This window comes from Eurosta solidaginis, chromosome 3 (genome assembly GCF_040869045.1).
Source record: "Eurosta solidaginis isolate ZX-2024a chromosome 3, ASM4086904v1, whole genome shotgun sequence".
Classification (NCBI taxonomy): Eukaryota; Metazoa; Arthropoda; class Insecta; order Diptera; family Tephritidae; genus Eurosta; species Eurosta solidaginis.
The window spans coordinates 33,825,811-33,839,855 of record NC_090321.1 but is presented as its reverse complement, the minus strand read 5'-3'; the positions used below and the strand labels follow the sequence as shown (position 1 = coordinate 33,839,855).

The window sequence follows — 14,045 nt, the reverse complement described above, 5'->3', positions numbered from 1 at the left end:
GTGAACTAATATAGTGGAATAATAGCGGATATTATTATGAGCAAGGACAGGCATACTAACAACACCTGAGTAATGTGAAAATTTAATATCTTAATATATAAAAAACACGTGTCACAGGTTTGAGGCCAATGGACTCCTAAACTACTGAGCCGATTTTGAATTTGTTTTACACCCCGTGTGTAGTTTGATCTATCTTGAAATATAGGATAGGTTATGTCTCAGTTTATAGTCGCAATATTATTTTATTGCAATTTTTTTTATTTGTTTATACGTAATATTAAAATATACCTAGTGGCACTCATATTTTCAGGTGGTGCGGATATACTTCCGTGTAATTGCTTGGTGTTTAATTAAAAAACCTGCTTATCAATAAAAAATATTATAGCGATGATATCAAGTATAGCACATCATCAGGCCCACCGAGAGGGGGGGAGGGGGGTTTCTGAGGGGGCCCGCGATTTAGAGTTACTATGACATTTTTTTTAATACAGGAGAGTCTTTAGTTGTTCCATGTGCAATTTTTAAGCCGAATTTCAAAAGCAACGAAAATCTGCATTTCGTTTTAATATTATAGTGAAGTTTGAAAAATAAAAATCTATATATATAAAAAGAAAGGCTAAAATGTGTGTTAGTTGGTCCCCGGTGTTTGAAGAGTTGCGTCGGTCGATTTTGTTCAAACTTTCACACAAGTTGCGTAAACCTCACGCGGTGGTTACTACAGGTACAAGGTCTCGAGATATAGGCCAAAACATGGGCCAGTGAATGCCTAGACAGTGTTTATACAATATGGATATCAAATGACAGCTGTTGATGAGTGCTTTGGTACAGAGTAATATATTATCCAGAGATGGACTGGGACTGGGATTAGAACTAGGCCTGGGACTGAGACTCGGAGTGGGACTGTGACTGAGACTCGGAGTGGGACTGGGACTGGAATAAAATACATACCACCCTCTGGGACAGAAGGAGAAGGAGATTGAGAAAGAGATAGAGATAGAATGAGACGAAGATGGAGATAGATGAAGCGAGAAAGACGGAGGTAGGAGTGAATAAAAAATTAGGAAAAAGTGGACAGGGGGAGGGCAGAGTCAGACGGAAAAAGCTTATTAAAATGTATGCAGATAGGCCAAATTTAGGGCAGGACGTCTGCCGGGTCTTCTAGTAGAATATATTATTTAAACCATATAACATTTTTTTTATATAAAACTTGGTTTTATAAACTACAAAACATAAATTGGCAGCCTAAAAAGCCCACTTCATCAAACAAAACACAATCAACAATTATATTAGTCTACATTAAGGCGCTGATGTCCAAATCTTTACTATGTTGTCAGTTGCTCTTGTTTACTCTTACACCCCCTACGGCGTCACTTTAAAGTAAAATATTTGAATTTAAGTTCAAGAAGAAAAGACTATGCTCGTAATGGCCAATACATTGGTGGTAGCCGCAAAGTATGCAACGTATTTTAAACACGTTGTCACCTTGGTATGAATAAAGTTCACAAACGCTTGAATGCTTAAATAAAGTCAAATTAAGTGTTATATGATGCTTTCAATAATAGATATCTAAATATTTATCTTTTATGGTAGTTGGAATACAATATTTCGAGCTTTTGAAGCAATGGGTCAATTTAAAGGAAATAAAACAACCGCTGGAGCTTTTGAGTGAAAATTTGTTATTTGTAAAATGCTTTCATTCTTCGGATAGATAATATTTTTTTTCGTTTGACTATACTCAAATAAATTTCTACAGGAAATCGTTAACGGATAACACATATTTCAGTGTGGATAAGAAAGTAGGAGCATTAAATCTAGACATAATTCGATTAACCGTGGCGACACGCGCTTAAGATCGGTTTATCCGAAAGAAGTCGTTTACGGATAAAACGAATATCACAGTTTCTTGTTTGAGTTGCATATTTTTTTATTAAATACACTGCATTATCAGGCGATCAGTTAAAGAAACAAGCTTATAATAAAAAATGTTCACTTGGATAAAAATGAGTACATTCTCTAACATTAATTAAGTTCGTTGTTGACGTAAAATAATATGCCTCGGATATGCCGGATACTCTTCACATAACACGTCTTTTCTGTACATTTTTATTAAAATCAAATTTCACGGAAAAATCGTACACGAACAAAGAAATAACTAAAACAATTTGAAGTATACATAAGGAAGTAAAAGCAGTACAGAATTTAAAAAAATGTATCTCGGATAAACCGGTTATTATTTGAAAACAAATTCTGGCTCATTTTAATTATACTAAAATAATATACTTTCTAAAAATGGTTTACGGATAAACGGATAACACAATTTTCAGCGCGAATTAGGAAATGATATGATGTGAGCACAACATAATTTGATAAAAATGTAGTTTAGTAGAGCGTTTAAGTCTCGGATAAGCTGGATAACGATAGTATGGCACATTTTGTGTTTATCTAAGTATATTAAAGCAATTTACTTTCGAAAAATCGTTTACGGATAAACAGCCAACACAATTTTTACTGTGAATTATAAGTTAAAACAAAAAAACATCATTAAGTTAAGTAATATGCGATATCGTAAAGAGATATAACAATGGATAAACAGAAATGCTACACAAAAAAATGTGTTTCGTGTAATTTTACTAAATAAATTGCTTTAGGAAAAACACATTTACGGAGAAAACGGATGACACATTTTCTCGGTAGTATATTTTAACAAAATGTAAAGAAATGCAGTGTCATACAGCGATTTACTCTCGTATAAGACGGATATTGTTTGGATAATGAATTTTCTTTTAATGTAATTTTATTACAGTTTGATACTATCGAAAAGTCATTTACGGATAAATGGATAACAAAACTTTCGGCGTGCATTAATTTAAAAAAAAATATGGGTGAAATAAAGAGTGCAAATGTCTCTTTATATTACCGGATAAGACGAATATATTTCCGAAAACAAGTTTATTTCGTTTAATTTTAGTAAATAAGTTTTATTGGGGGAAAATATTTTACGGAAAAAGCGGATAACATATTTCCTTGCCTTACGCTGTCATTTTATGAGTTTTCTTGACTAGATTAGCTTCAAAATGAAGAGGGATAAAACTATACGATACTTAATTGAGGCGAAAACACCATGAATACATTGAGCCTATATGTAGTCTGCTATTAGCCGACCAGCAGAATCTATTTGAGCATTAAAAATTCTGATATTCCATTTGCACCCGAATGCTGACTCGCAGTGACTGACAATTGACATAGTTCCGTTCCCATTGAAACATTCAAAAATATAGGAAAAGTTGAAATTTTGTATACGATTGTCAGTCACTGAAAGCCACAATATGGGTTTTAAAAAAAGTATTGTTTCTATATAGCAAGTTTTGTTTTCTTTTAGCCCTTATGTATGTATGCTATGATTTCCGATAAATAATAAATAAAAATAAATTATGACAAAAAAATGTCAGCCTGAGGGTCAATTTAGCGAAAAAGCAACAACAAAAACGATAGCACTGCTACAGTTTTTTAGTTTCGTATAAACGCATATTTTTCTTTTATTATTTTTTGTTTTTTTGTCTTCGCAAGAATTACACAAATCCCCATAAAACCTCAAGCACAAAGGTATTGTAATGGCATGCACCAACGAAATCTCGTACCGCAAATAGTAAAAAGTATGTAAAATTGACAACACGTATTGTAAGCAAGGATTGCATTAATAAACTTTTGTATTTATATAAATACAAGTAACGTAACTGAGGTGCTAAATTTAAAACAAAGCGATGGAATGCACGCGATGTTAAGTAAAAGAAATAAATTTGCAGATATGATGTGTTCTTTATGAATTATAATTTCGTTTATTTTTTTTAAGCACTCAGCACGCATTACAACTTTTTCCACACAAAAAAAAAAAAACAGCGAATGGCGGAAGTAACACTTTTATTTAATAACGCATTCAGTAAATGCATGTTTTACACGCACAAGTGGTTTGAAAAAAAATCACCTAAAAATCACAGTCACAGCCTTTAATTTTTTGTTTTCGAACACTTTTAGCGATTGGCGCCATATTCATATAGCCCGTCTGCACCATACAAAAGCCGAAATTTTACTGCAACGCGCCTGAAAGTAGACCAACAACCTGAGCGAAGAAAGCAGCCTGTGCCAGCAGATTGAAGCCAACCAACGGGAAAATAATCAAAGCGCAACGAAGCACAAGCAGGCAGTAACAACAATTGCTTCGACGAGTTGTAAGCGAACCAATGGACAAGCCTTCGAACTGATTTTGCTAGAAGTCAATGCTGGTAAGCAATGTAAAGGATATGTAAGTGGCGTTAGGGGATAATGGGGAAATCAAAGTGATAGGATGTAGTTATATTTCATTTTTTTATTGTGTCAACTATTTGACTATTGACTCACAATTGGATGACTATTGACTCACAATTGATGACTAGTGATTACCGAAAGAATATTTTTGTTGGGTACACTTCATCACTTTGAATTTTTTTGCGTACTTAAATGGATAACAAGGCCAAATATTATTATAATTGGCACGTTATCATGCCACGTGGCATCAGCTATTGGCAGCTTATAGATATTGTAACGAATTTACTGCAAATCCTCTTATTTGTCCGTTTGCTTAGTTCGTATCACTAAACTGTTGAATAAATAACTCCAATATTGAATAATGGAAAAATGACCTTTATTAAAGTACTTCACAATAACACTTATACTTTTCAACTAGCTGGCTTAATAACCAAACTGATAGCTTAAATGAAACTGACTTTCAAAATAATACTGATATTGCTCGCTAGATAGCGTCTCAATCGAAAACTCAAATCAAACTGAATTCCAGCGCCTCTACAATTGCCGCCTTTTATACTCTTTGATTTCAACCTTCGCATCTTCTAGGCGCTTCCAGAATCTACTAGTCCAGCAGCTCTCAAACGTCTCTCAAGTATCTCAGATATATGCATGTGTTTGTGCATTGACTCTCCGCTGCTCGTATACGTACATGGTACATATGTGTAGACGCAATTATTGTTTCGTTTATGTAGATACATAATGATTGATCTATGGATGTGAATTCACGTCACTGCTTAGCATCGGCTTAGAGATGGCAGCACTCCTTAGTTTTGCTAATATTCGTAACACTGCCCTCCACCTAATTCTGATCGTCCCGATTAGACAAATCTCCCGATCTAAACGTTGCCAGCCTTTCCAAATGGACCACTTTCATTTTGGTCCGTGGTTTACCGATGGTTTGTATGCGGTACACTACATCGTTGATCCGTTTTACAACTTTGTATGCGCCTTCCCAATTACACTGCAATTTCGGGGACAAACCCTTTTTACGTTGTGGGTTGATTAACAGCACCAAATCTCCTTCCTGAAAACCTTCTGAATTAATTGCTTTATCGTATCTGGCTTTCATCTTGTCACTCATAATCTTTGTTCGTTGCCTTATCAGATCATGTATTTCTCTTAGCTCTTCTTCCAAGGATTTCTTGACATTCCTCTCCGCATTGGCATCTATCCCATACTTCAAATCAGCTGGCAGTCGAAGGTAATTGCCAAAAATTACCTTTGCGGGAGTTTGGCCCGTTGTGTCATGTACTGCCGATCGGTAGACCATCAAGAATAATGATATGTGTGTATCCCAGTCCTTATGGTACTTGTCTACTACTTTCCTTAAATGCTCCTCCAATATTCTATTGAAACGTTCCACCATACCATCGGACTGAGGATGCAATGCAGTTGACCGTGTTTTTCGAATGCCCGTGTTTTTCGAATGCACATTTCTTGGAACACAGCTGATTTAAAATTCCTGCCTTGATCAGAATGTAACTCCATTGGTACACCATACCTTGCAACCCATTTGTTTTTAACCACTTCTGCTACTGTTTCTGCTTCTTGGTTTGGGATTGGGTATACCTCTGGCCATTTACTGAAATAATCCATAACCACCAGTACGTATTTGTTTCCGCGGTTGCTAGTTTGCATTTATCATCCTCACTCTCCCATACGCGATGAAGGCAACCGGATATCAATTCTAAACTGTTCCACTGTGCCCAATATGACTTCGCAATGGGACTCTCTTCTCTGTTTGGTCTTTCGTTTCATACGAGCCCTTGCATAACACGTGACAGATCTGTATCTTCTAGCTGACACTTTCTTAGCTGTTCCTAGTCCCATTCATCTGTACATGTTATAGTCATTAGCCGGACATCTATAATGTCTTCTTTAGCCTCGGCTTTTGAACAGTGCTTGCATTCCAAACTACATGGTCTTCGTGACATTGCATCGGCATTTCCATGAGTACTACCTTTTCGATGCTCAATGGAAAAGTCATAGCTTTGTAGTCCCTCAATCCACCGTGCCAATTGTCCTTCCGGATTACGGAACTGCAGAAGCCATTTTAAAGCTGCGTGATCTGTCCTAACACGGAATCGCTGGCCGTAGAGGTATTTGTGAAAATGTTTAATGCACTCTACCAATGCCAACAGCTCTCTCCGCGTAACGCAGTAGTTCCTCTCTGGGTTTCCAATCGAACGGCTGTAATATGCAACTACCTTCTCCTGTCCATCGACCAGTTGTGATAAAACACCTCCTATAGCATATCCACTCGCATCTGTATATAGAATAAATGTTGCTCCTGGTATCGGATATGCTAACATTGGGGCAGTGCACAAACGCTCCTTCAATGTTTGGAAAGCCACTTCTTGCTCCTTCTTCCATTCAAAAGCTTTATTTTTTCTTGTAAGCTCATGGAGGCTATGGGCTACGCTGGAAAAATTTGGTACAAATCGGCGGTAATATGTGCACAGCCCAAGGAAACTTCTTAATTCATGTAGGTTCTGTGGTCTTGGCCAATCCTTTACAGCCTCTATCTTTTCGTTCGCAGTGCAGATGCCCTCTGTCGTTACCTTGTGACCCAAATAATTTTCTTCCTTTTTAAACAGCGCACACTTTTTGGGACTTAACTTCAGACCAGCGCCAGCTATTCTTTGGAAAACTTCCTCCAATACGATGATGTCGTCCAGGTACACCAAGCATGTTTTCCAATGTAGTCCTTTCAGTACCTGGTCCATGAGTCTCTCAAAAGTAGCTGGTGCATTACAAAGTCCAAAAGGCATCACTGTAAATTGCCAAAGACCATCACCGACACTGAAGGCTGTTTTCTCTTTATCTTCCTCCTTCACCGCCACTTGCCAGTAGCCGCTTTTCAAGTCCAGCGTGGAAAACCATTTCACACCAGATAGCGAGTCCAGAGTGTCGTCAATTCTTGGCAATGGGTAGCTATCCTTTTTCGTTACGTCATTTAACTTCCGGTAGTCCACGCAAAACCTCATTTTTCCATCCTACTTCTTTACAAGTACTACCGGTGAGCTCCATGGACTAGCTGATGGTTCGATGACGCCGCTGTCGCTCATTTCCTACATGATTTGACTCACAACTTCCCGCTTCGCCAGTGGAATACTACGTGGAGCTTGACGGATCGGCCTCGCATATCCAGTGTCAACTTGATGTTTCACAACGTTGGTGCGGCCTGGTTTAGAACCATCCTGGTCAAATATGTTTGCGTACTTTAGGAGCAGTTGTTTTGCCTTACTCTGATAGGGGTCCTCTAGCCCCTGCGTCCATGCCGTGATGTCATTTGAAAGATCAGTATTACTAGCTGAAACGTGTTTCTGGAGCTGTTCACAGTTAATAACTATTTCAGCCTCTTGGAATCTTCCCAAAATAGATCCTTTAGTCAGTTTGAGTGGTGACTTGAACTCATTGAGTACTCTTACCGGAATACGTTCATCTTGTTTTGTCATAGCCAGGGTTTTTCCTACAAGAATGTTCAGTGCTGATTTGTTTGGTGCTTCGACAGCCCACAATTTGTTTGTCCCACAATCTCCATCAACCTTTGCCCAGATGACTGCTTCGGATTTTGGTGGTATTCGCTGACTCTCTTCCACCAGCACTCGTTTACTGCTGTAGCCTCTCTCGTAGCCGAAATTAAGTGGTACATCCATGTTCTTATATCGCATCGTCTTGCTTTGCATGTCGATCTTGATGCCCTGGTCGATTAAGAAGTCCACTCCAATTATGATTTCATCAACAATCTCTGCCATTATAAAATTGTGTACTACCGTGACGTTCCCAATTGCGACTTCACATGATCCTTCTCCTAGAACCGTGCTGTCTTCTCCAGTGGCTGTACGCAATCTTGCTCCATGTAATGGTCTTATCTTCTTGTTGACTAAATCCGCTCGAATGATGGAATGAGATGCACCCGTATCTACAGTCAGTAAACGTTCCTTTCCATCCACATGTCCTTCGACAGTAAGATTGTTTGACCTTCTTCCAATTTGTGAGATAGAGATTATGGGGCATTCAATTGAGGGAGCCAGCTGTCGCTCCTTGCGGTTGACTCGCTTTAGTTTAACGATTGAGTGGACTTGGAGATTTGCTCATCTCCTTCAGCCCTGCGTTTACGGCCACCCACATTGTTGGAGCTATTGGGACCGGTGCTGCAATGTCGTGCAATATGACCTGGGTTGCCGCACTTGAAACATTTAATAACTCCGGCATTTTTCTGTTGTGATCCCTTCAGTGCTTCCAAAATTGTGTCTACCCAATCTGGTCTTTCCACTTCCACACGATGAGCTTTGTATGCTGGTTTACTCAATAGTGAGGCCGTTTCCTGAGTCAATGCATGTGATACCGTTTCAGCAAATGTTAGCTTTGTAGCTCGCTTCGCTTCCACGTCCCGTATGCCATTTATAAAGCTCTGGATTTTTACCCTTTCAGTGTATTCCACGGGTTCGTCCGCATTTGCAAGATGAGCCAATCTTTCAATATCTGAAGCAAACTCCTGCAATGTCTCATTTGCTTTTTGGTAGCGGTTTTGCAACTCAATTTGGAATATCTGTTTCCTATGCTCGCTTCCGTAACGTCTCTCTAAAGCGCTCATCAATGTTTCGTAGTTGTTCCGCCCGTACTCTGGGATGGTCTGTAAGATTTCCGCAGCTGGTCCTTTTAAAGCTACGAATAATGCAGCAACTTTATCTTCAGCATTCCAGTTGTTCACTGTTGCGGTCTTCTCAAATTGTAGCTTAAAGACCTGGAAAGGAACAGAACCGTCAAAGGATGGTGTTTTTACCTTAGGATTACTCGTTGAAACTGCTGGGCGATTTAGTTGCAACTGCTCCATACGTCCTCTCAAAGCATCCACCTCGGCCTCGATTTTTTCTTCAAACTGTAAAATTTTTGTATCTTGCACCTCCAACTTCGAGGAAATACGTCCTTCTTGCTCTTCCAGTTGAGCAGAGATCTGCGATGATATCTGTGCTGAAATTTGCGCCGACATTTCGGTTATCCGTGCCTTTTGCGCTTCAATCTTCGCTGTTATACGGTTCTCCTGCGATTCCAACTGAGATGACATCTGCGACGACATTTCGGATATACGCGTTTCTTGTGCTTCAATCTTCGATGTTATTCGTGTCTCTTGGGATTCCATCTGTGATGACATATACATGTTGGTGGATATTTGCGATGACATTTCTGTTATACGTGCCTCTTGCCCTTCCAGTTGGGATGCCAATTGCGACGACATTGATGCTACTGTCGATGTTTGTGCAGATATTGCAGCCAATATCATGTTCAAGTCTGTGCTGGTAACCGTCTGCGATGTTTCGTTTTTCTCTTCAATTTTTGTTGTCTCCTCACCATCAAGATGAAAGACATACTCTTCCACATCAATTCCTTCTGCTTCCATTGCCTCTCGTAGCCGTGCCTGAAGTTCGAGTTTAACGCCGCTTGTATTCAATCCACGACTCTCCAGCTCCTTCTTTAGTTGCTGGATCTTCAATTCACTGAACTTTGACATGTCCTTGTTAACACCAATCGTAACGAATTTACTGCAAATCCTCTTATTTGCCCGTTTGCTAAGTTCGTATCGCTAAACTGTTGAATAAATAACTCCAATATTGAATAATGGAAAAATGGCCTTTATTAAAGTACTTCACAATAACACTTATACTTTTCAACTAGCTGGCTTAATAACCAAACTGATAGCTTAAATGAAACTGACTTTCAAAATAATACTGCTATTGCTCGCTAGATAGCGTCTCAATCGAAAACTCAAATCAAACTGAATTCCAGCGCCTCTACAATTGCCGTCTTTTATACTCTTTGATTTCAACCTTCGCATCTTCTAGGCGCTTCCAGAATCTACTAGTCCAGCAGCTCACAAACTTCTCAGCTGTAACTACAATTGCACAATTTTATAGTTTTTCTCATTGCATACTTATAGGAGTATCTCAGATATATGCATGTGTTTGTGCATTGACTCTCCGCTGCTCGTATACGTACATGGTACATATGTGTAGACGCAATTATTGTTTCGTTTATGTAGATACATAATGATTGCTCTATGGATGTGAATTCACGTAACTGCTTAGCATCGGCTTAGAGATGGCAGCACTCCTTAGTTTTGCTAATATTCGTAACAATATCTATAAATAAATGTGGGAACAAAAAAGTGTTCTAAAAGATACGAACCTGACAAAATTGTTTGCTAATATAAAAACACCTTTTTTAAATGGTTTTATTTAGCTTGACTTGACAGGCTGGCCGACACGAATTTTGTAATTGCAATTTAAGTAACTTCCCGATAAGCTACAAGCTTAAAATTTGGAACGTAGTTCAGAACCCGATGACAATGCAATAATAAGAAAAAAACTCCGATATGTGGCGCACGGATCGAAATATTTCAAAAAATCGTATTTGTAGTGCGATTTTGCTCACATTTGGAACATATAATACATACAAGAATAGAAAGAGACCTATGAAAAAAGTCGCCGCTATCGTATTTTTGGTCCGATTTGGCTCATATTTGGAACACATATAATAATACATACGTGAATACATACGTGAATAGAAAGCGGCCTATGATGTCCGATTTGGCTCATATTTCGAACGCATATTACATACAGTCCGGTAGAAGTGACATCAAAAAATTTTGGAGTTCGAGGAGGGACAAGCATACGTGGCGCAGAGTAGAGTAAAGTCTTTGGAAGGATTATGTGTTGAGAACTTAGATTGTAACAAATTGTCAGGAAAGAGTCTTTGTAATAATGAGTCACTGAATGAATTAATAAAAAAAATGTAAACCGTAATAACCTCCGAAGAGATCGCTTCCCAAGGCAGTCGGTTCTATGTACCGGAGCGACTCGGGATTTTTCCCGACCAAGGACTGTCATTTCAGTGTGACCCCATTTAATTTGTTTCGTCCCTCCCACAAATTGTCATCCTCCCAGCAGCTCCTTGCAGCAGGACTGCTACATATTCTCTTACTCCGGGAAGGTATCGAACCCAATCCGGGTCCGTCTTCTGACCCCGGTCCTGAGAAATGGTTTTGCTGCATTTGCCAGAAAAGAATCTTTTTAGGACGGTCATACTCTGTTCAGTGTGTCTCGTGCAAGGGATGGTTGCATCGGACACGTTGTTCTGGGCTTGATCCCAAAACCCGACGTCCACGTAACTTTTATAAATCTTTTGTGGCTCCTTGCTGCTCACGCCCAAGGGCGTCCCGTAGTCTACGCCTAAGCGCCCCCCACTACCTTCCAGCAGCCTCGCTGCTCAGCAAGCCACAACAAGTACCCGCTGCTGCTCGCGCCCCACGGCGCCAACAACTCTAACAGCTGATACCACTCATAACTACTACCTTCGTAGTAGAGCTGGTAGCAATGCTGAGCATCAGCTCCTGCCCCCGTCTTCTTCTCCCCCCCTCTTTTCTGGCAGCAATCGTGCAGGTCAGGGAAACAGACTCTTAGTCCCTACCTCCGTTTGCACCGTCTGCCAGCACAGAATATATAGGTTTGCGACATCCGCTCAATGCAGTTCCTGCCTTAGGTGGTGCCACTTTCCTAGATGTTCTGGTCTCCGCGACGGCAACCCCTCGACGGGTTTCATCGCGCCATGTTGCCAGGTCGCAAACCCAAATCATCCGGGTACCCCAATGCTTGCCCAAGGGCGCCCAGTCCCAAGGCCACAACAGCAATTGCGTCCTGGCCTTCCACAACCTAGGCGTAGTCACCCGTCACTTACCCCTAGAGTGGCGGCGTCACCCCTCATGCACTTCAGAATTCTGCAGTTAAACTGTAATGGACTAACTGGGAAGATTACGGAGATAGTCGATTTCATGAAGCGGCACAACATCCGCATTGCTGCGATTCAAGAGACTAAACTCACAGCAAGATCTGCATTGCAGACCTGCTCTGGGTATAATGTCCACAGGAAAGACCGCGAGAGCGGAAATGGAGGCGGCCTCGCGTTTATTATACACCACTCTGTGCAATATTATATATTTGATCCCGGCATCGACCGCAGGGATAATGTCTTAGAACGTCAAGGCCTATCTGTCCGGTCAGGCGATGCAAATCTAGAAATCATCAACATCTACATCCCTCCTGTCACCTGTTGCCCCAGTGGATACCGCCCTAATATCGAGGCCTTACTCACTGGCAACAATCGCATTATCTTAGGCGATTTCAATGCCCATCACGACCTATGGCATTCAAACTTGCGGGCGGACAGTAGGGGTGAGATGTTGGCGGATCAAATAGAAGAAACGACGTTCTGCACAATAAACGGAGACGCCCCCACACGTATGGTAGGAAGCTGTCATAGCTCGCCAGACATCTCAATCGTGAGCGCAGAACTCGTAAACTGCGTCAACTGGCAGCCGATGGTAACATTGGCATCCGACCACCTGCCCATACTTATTTCGTTCGAGCGTACCGCCGACTTCATCGTCACCGAAAAACGCACTTTCATAAACTTCAAAAAAGGAAAGTGGGAAGAATATAAATCTGCAACAGACAGCAGCTTTGCTGCCCTCCCTATCCCGACTGATGCCCGCCAAGGGGAGTGTGCCTTCCGTAAGGTCATTGAATCCGCCTCGGCACATTTCATTCCCGCCGGGAGAATTCCCGAAATCCGGCCCCACTTCCCGGCGGAGGCCGCGAGCTTAGCGAGGGAACGCGACCTTATAAGACAGCTTGATCCAGGCGACCCCCAAATAAGGGATATAAACCAACGCATCAGATTGCTTGTGGACGAACACAAGCGGGCGAAATGGGAAGAGCACCTAAGAGGTTGTAACCTCTCTACCGGTGTAGGTAAACTTTGGTCCACCGCAAAGTCCCTATCGAATCCGACTAAGCACAAAGACAAAGTTTCCATCGCCTTTGGCGATAAGGTGCTGTCGGATGCGGAAAAATGCGCGAGCGCTTTCTGCCGACAATATATAATGCATCCTACGGTCGACAAAGATAGACGGAGAGATCTTGGGTGTGACGTTTGATCAAGATCTACATTTTGGTGCGCACGCAACCGCAATTGTTCCGAGAATTCAGAGCCGTAATAAAATCCTCAAATCCCTTGCTGGCAGTACCTGGGGAAAAGATAAAGAAACGCTCATGACCACATACAAAGCAATTAGCCAGCCGATTACGTGCTACGCGTCACCCATAAGGTCGCCAAGCCTAAAAACTACCCACTGGAAGAAACTACAGGCCTGCCAAAATACTGCTCTCAGAATCGCCACGGGCTGTCTTCTTGTGTCCCCAGAACACCATCTGCATAATGAGGCGAGAATACTCCCCATCAGGGAGAGAAATGAGATGCTGACCAAAGAGTTTCTGTTGAATACCCAGAAACCTGGGCATCCCAATAGACATCTGATTGACGAACCGGCACCGCCTGGGGGCCTAGGGAGTCATCTCCGTAAGCATTTTGAGGAAATACGGCATCTGAGAACCCAGCCGTATGAAGCGGAAAAACACAAGCAGGTCCTTGGTGAACTCCATAGACAGGCGTCGGACCTTTATGTCGGGAATTGCCCGGTGAATCCAGTGCTTGAAGAAAAATATCCAGAACTCGCAGAGGAGGAACGCATACTCCCCAGGGAAACGCGTGTCACTCTTGCTCAACTTCGTTCTGGATACTGTAAGAGGTTAAACTCTTACCTATCCAGAATCAACCCCGACATACAAAATGTATGCCCTGCTTGC

At 41.1% G+C, this 14,045-nt stretch overlaps 1 protein-coding gene across 7 annotated transcripts in view; it reads right to left on the bottom strand.

Annotated features, from left to right (window-relative positions):
• Nucleotides 1-14,045, bottom strand: part of ATP8A (ATPase phospholipid transporting 8A1) — a 329,156-nt gene that overhangs the window by 207,432 nt on the left and 107,679 nt on the right. The gene's annotated exons all lie outside the window — the stretch shown is intronic.